Source organism: Cydia splendana, chromosome 13 (genome assembly GCF_910591565.1).
Source record: "Cydia splendana chromosome 13, ilCydSple1.2, whole genome shotgun sequence".
Lineage (NCBI taxonomy): Eukaryota > Metazoa > Arthropoda > Insecta > Lepidoptera > Tortricidae > Cydia > Cydia splendana.
Window position 1 is genome coordinate 5,472,695 of NC_085972.1, and position 6,597 is coordinate 5,479,291.

Consider the following 6,597-nt stretch of genomic DNA (forward strand, 5'->3'; position numbering starts at 1 on the left):
TCGAAAAATTTTCGCGCTCGCTTCGCTCGCGTTTTCAATAACTTTCTAAGGTATGGCGACTGCAGCAGCATTACTCTGCTGCAACGTTGCTGCTGCAGCACTGTCAATTTTCGTGATAAAATGATGTGACTGATTTCCATACTAAAAGTAGAAATGTACAACTGTCTGTCAAATTGCGTTTTTCTATCGAACAATTTTCGCGCACGCTTCGCTCGCGTTTTCAATAACTTTCTAAGGTATGGCGACTGCAGCAGCATTACTCTGTTGCAACGTTACTGCTGCAGCACTGTCAATTTTCGTGATAAAACGATGTGACTGATTTCCATACTAAAAGTAAAAATGTACAACTGTCTATCAAATTGCGTTTATATATCGAAAAATTTTCGCGCTCGCGTCGCTCGCGTTTTCAATAACTTTCTAAGTAAAATTGCGTTTTTTATATCGAATCATTTTCGCTCTTGCTTCGCTCGCGTTTTCAGTAACATTCTAAGATATGATAAAGGTGACATTTGGCGACTGCAGTAGCATTACTCTGTTGCAACGTTACTGCTGCAGTACTGTCGATTTTCGTGATAAAATTATGTGACTGATTTCCATACTAAAAGTAGAAATGTACAACTGTCTATCAAATTGCGTTTTTATATCGAAAAATGTTCGCGCTCGCTTCGCTCGCGTTTTCAATAACTTTCTAACATATGGCGACTGCAGCAGCATTACTCTGTTGCAACGTTACTGCTGCAGTACTGTCAATTTTCATGATAAAATGATGTGACTGATTTCCATACTAAAAGTAGAAACTGTCTATCAGATTGCGTTTTTATATCGAAACTTTTTCGCGCTCGCTTCGCTCGCGTTTTCAATAACTTTCTAAGGTATGGCGACTGCAGCAGCATTACTCTGCTGCAACGTTGCTGCTGCAGCACTGTCAATTTTCGTGATAAAATGATGTGACTGATTTCCATACTAAAAGTAGAAATGTACAACTGTCTGTCAAATTGCGTTTTTCTATCGAACAATTTTCGCGCACGCTTCGCTCGCGTTTTCAATAACTTTCTAAGGTATGGCGACTGCAGCAGCATTACTCTGTTGCAACGTTACTGCTGCAGCACTGTCAATTTTCGTGATAAAACGATGTGACTGATTTCCATACTAAAAGTAAAAATGTACAACTGTCTATCAAATTGCGTTTATATATCGAAAAATTTTCGCGCTCGCTTCGCTCGCGTTTTCAATAACTTTCTAAGTAAAATTGCGTTTTTTATATCGAATCATTTTCGCTCTTGCTTCGCTCGCGTTTTCAGTAACATTCTAAGATATGATAAAGGTGACATTTGGCGACTGCAGTAGCATTACTCTGTTGCAACGTTACTGCTGCAGTACTGTCAATTTTCGTGATAAAATTATGTGACTGATTTCCATACTAAAAGTAGAAATGTACAACTGTCTATCAAATTGCGTTTTTATATCGAAAAATGTTCGCGCTCGCTTCGCTCGCGTTTTCAATAACTTTCTAACATATGGCGACTGCAGCAGCATTACTCTGTTGCAACGTTACTGCTGCAGTACTGTCAATTTTCATGATAAAATGATGTGACTGATTTCCATACTAAAAGTAGAAACTGTCTATCAGATTGCGTTTTTATATCGAAACTTTTTCGCGCTCGCTTCGCTCGCGTTTTCAATAACTTTCTAAGGTATGGCGACTGCAGCAGCATTACCCTGTTGGAACGTTACTGCTGCAGCACTGTCAATTTTCGTGATAAAATGATGTGACTGATTTCCATACTAAAAGTAGAAATGTACAACTGTCTATCAAATTGCGTTTTTATATCGAAAAATTTTCGCGCTTGCTTCGCTCGCGTTTTCAATATCTTTCAAAGATATGATAAAGGTGACAATTGGGTGGCGACTGCAGTAGCATTACTCTGTTGCAACGTTACTGCTGCAGTACTGTCAATTTTCGTGATAAAATTATGTGACTGATTTCCATACGAAAAGTAAAAATGTACAACTATCTATCAAATTGCGTTTTTATATCGAAAAATTTTCGCGCTCGCTTTGCTCACGTTTTCAATAACTTTCTAAGGTATGGCGACTGCAGCAGCATTACTCTGTTGCAACGTTACTGCTGCAGCACTGTCAATTTTCGTGATAAAACGATGTGACTGATTTCCATACTAAAAGTCGAAATGTACAACTGTCTATCAAATTGCGTTTTTATATCGAAAAATTTTCGCGCTCGCTTCGCTCGCTTTTTCAATAACTTTCTAATGTATGGCTACTGTAGCAGCATTACTCTGTTGAAACGTTACTGCTGCAGCACTGTCAATTTTCGTGATAAATTGATGTGACTAATTTGCATTCTCAGCTGTAATGCGGCAATGAACGTCACTCAACTAACCAAAAACATTCAATGTAATCTCGATTACCCTAGGGAGAGGGGGCACCATGGTCTAGAAATGCTTAGGGCATCAAAACGGCACTGGTCGTTTGTGGAGTCAAACGATTTGGGACTCGCATTTAATACGCATTACCATGCCTTCCAGAAAAAAATCCAATCATTCGCGAAAGTCTCGCAACGCATTAAGGTTACAAGGGGCACGTGGTCTTCCTCAGGAGTCTGAAGAAGACCACAGTGAGTGGCGCTCTAGCCAGGCAGGCCGCTTCGCTTTCGCTTGCGCGCGTATACCTTACTGTATCGTCCGATATACATCTACAACTCTGTCGTTTAAATCACGTGTAAAATTTGAATAAAGGAAAAAAAAAAAACTATTGATTTTGGAGTTTAGTTTTATTTAGTGGTACCTAATTGTAAAATATTTTATCTGGACTGCAGTCCTCTAGCATATCCATCTGTCAACATTACTTCAAGTTCCGCCTCCAGGGGAGAGGGAGAGAAATTAGGATAAGTAATTAGCCGCTTACTGACACAGACCGAATTCCACGCGGGCGGAGCCGCGGGCACAGCTAGTACCTAATAAAATACATATATTCAAATGCCCAGGATGTATTTTTTAGTCCTCCGGTGTCTTGCGTTATGGCGGGCATACAAATGAACATTATTGTGATATGGCCTTGGACGTCAACCGTCTGTAACTCGATATGTCTGAATCTCGGAATTAGTATGTGACTGTCTGGAAGTTATGGTCTTTTTATAGTGCCGTCTGAGGTTTCGTGAGTAACCGATGCCGAAGGGTAGATAAGCCTTGTACGTGGCAAAAACCTACTCACGGATTACAGATTTTCTCCACAAGCCCACGTGATTTATACAGAAGGTACTGAGGGCCTTCCTACTGTCAACATCGTAAAAATCGATAATCGTTATACTCGTATATCTATCTCTATCCTATGGGAAGTATCCCTTTAAAACAAAAAATAATTCGATAAATAAAAAGAAAACCCGAAAAATTGAGAAATTTTTCTTTCTCTTTCCTTCCTTCTAAAGCCGTACACTGACTGACTGACGTCGGACGATATCGGCCTGTCAGTTAGAACAAAAATTTGACAGTTCCGAACAACAGATATCGTCCGGCGGACTGTTAGTCAGTGGTCGGCTTAAATTTTGAAGTTCGGTTACTAAACAGCTTCGCGCCATGGTGTTGCTAATGAATACTTAAACCTTTCCAACATGTAGTATACTCGTGGCAACGCCGGAGGAATGTTATTACGAATTTTCTACGCGACGGCACCGCAATCGATTTCTCGTCACGGCAACAAGCAGGGCCTTTTCACATTGGCCATTTTAGATGCCTTTCCACAGCGGAGATGAGAGTAGACGTGCAATCAATATCATTGGTTGTAATCCACATCTCTTCTCCGCTCCGCTGGATGGTATATTTAATACCATTAATACGACACAAAAAAACTGGGCACATTATTTTGGATTTTCGAAGCAATTATTTTAAAAAGGTTTTAGCTTCATTAAAACAGTAAAAAAAAAATACTAAACCTTATTTTTTAACATCTCTACCTATACTGAAACACACCCAACTTGTCATTACCATAAGAAAAGGCGTGAAATTCAAATTTTATATGGAAAGTCAACTCGCTACGCTTACATTTTTTAAATTTACAGCTTTTTTCTACTGAAAAGGTCTCTGTGCCAGAGTATAAGGCGAGGGACACACTTATCCCACGTACCCAACGTATGCAATGCATTATGACATCTCAACCCTGAAATTTGTACGCTTAGAAACATACTAGTCATACGCAACGCAACGCATGACAAGTATGTTTCTAAGCATACAAATTTCAGGGATCAGATGTCATAATGCATTGCATAACGTTGCGTACGTGGGATAAGTGTGCCCCTGCCTTAATACATATATATTTTAAAATGTTTCTTCTCGCCGGACAGTGTGAGACTAAAGTGAGACATGTTTGGTACGAACGTGTGAACACAGCTTTATTTGAACGCGTAATTGGATGGGTTCCCTGAACAAGTCGAGACAATTTATACATGTGGGTGTAAATACTGTAAATATATAATCTAGCTAGGTGCTATGTGCTTAATCGGGGAATAAAATAAAAATGGCCCTTGTACGGAAGGAATATATATCAAGTGAAATTTCCATATAATATCGATGCTTTCAGGCCATTACAGTCCCGGACTTTAATTGTTAAGCCATTTAGGGTTCACTTTACATTGGACATTTCATACCGTTAGTATTGACAACCAAATTAGCTTGAACCCTAAATGGATCAACAATTGAAGTCTGTCAGTCTGTGATGACAACGGACTCTACTTTATAAACGCGTAAGACCCCATCAACGTGCACACTATCGCCACTGCTAAATAATCGTGATTATTTAAATTTAACGAAAGATATTTAAAAAAGGGGGCCGCTACGTACTGTGTTTTGTATTTACGTACCTTGAGAATACATCAAACTAGTTTTTTATGATGCTGGATTCGTCAATCTATGCGTCCAAAGTTAAAATGGCCGTTTTTGTTTTGAGTTCATAGATCGACGAAGTTATTTAGCAGTGGCGCTAGTGTGCACGTTGATGGGCTCTTAAGGTTTATGTGCCGCTGTGGTCCGGTGGCCGAATGGCACAGGCACCGGCCGCGATAGCAGAGGACGCTGGTTCGATTCCAGCCTGGGGCACTGGAGGCCTTGGTCACTTTTTCTTAGTATATGACATTTATTTCAGTTTACGACCGAAGGGCTCCAAAAAAAGAGTGTACGTAATACTCTGACAACGCACTCGAAACTCCTGGGTGTTACAGGTGTCCATGGGCAACGGTGATTGCTTACCATCAGGCGTTTCGTCTGCTCGTTTGTCTCCTAAATCACAAAAATAAATAGATATACCGAAAAGCTGTGGCTACGCTACCATTCAATGAAACGAAACCCTTCTCTGTATAAATCCAATAAAACTTTCAGGGCTTTATATAACAGTTCATTTCTCGTTTAAGTAATACAATAGCGGGAACCCATTCACCCCAATTTCGTTTCTTACAAAGATTCGGGGTGAAATTGAACAGGCTATCAATTCTTTTGTCGGAATGTCGCGGTTTCTATGCTATTGCCATCACTTGCCAATAACCAATTTATACCTACCTCTCGCTTGGTCCCTCTGACAGTTCATCGCTGACTAAAGGGGCCCACTGATTACCAGTTCGCTGGATGTCAGCCTGTCAGTTAAATGCAAAATTTGACAGCTCCGAACAACTTTACTGACAGGCTGATATCGTGCGGTGAACTGATAATCGGTGGACCTCTTAAGCGATTGCGTTGATTCTTGGGATAACATTGCCAAGAGCGCATTCTGGGTTCCTTTGGGACGCAGTCATTGGTATACTGATGACTTGAGGCGATGATTACTTAGCGATAGTAATAGCTTTTCAGGAAAAACGAGGATGACTGACGGGAATGGTCGCTCTTTCGTTACATTTAACGTTTCAATGTATCGGGCCATTGTCAACATGTTTGTATGGGGGAATTTATCGTCTGTTATTTCGTCAGTCTGGGGCGTAGAGCCACGATACCAATACTTTGAAATATACCTACAATATGTGTGTGTTAGATATGTCAGGTGGACAATTTATGGCGGGAATTAAGCACAGATGTACCTATCTGTGGACTAAGGATGTTACGAGGCTTCAACTAATTTGTTAAACCGGAATTTCCGATCTGTTTATAGGGGCCCACTGATTAACAGTCCGCCGGACGGTATCGGCCTGTCAGTTGTTCGGATCTGTCAAAATTTTGTTCTAACTGACAGGCCGATACCGTCCGGCGGACTGTTAATCATTGGGCCCCTTTACACCTTGCATGGGATTCGACTTTGCCTCTAGTATTTTTTTATTAGAATCCGACTCCAACTCCGCCTCCGTTGAATTTCAACCGAAGTCATACCGAAGCTGAAGGAAATGCATTGGTCGTGGCAACGGCGCATGACTACAAGTTTTGTTTTTTTTTTAAATATTTATAGGACATTCTTACACAGATTGACTAAGTCCCACAGTAAGCTCAAGAAGGCTTGTGTTGTGGGTACTCAGACAACGATATATATAATATATAAATACTTAAATACATAGAAAATAACCATGACTCAGGAACAAATATCTGTGTCATCACACAAATAAATGCC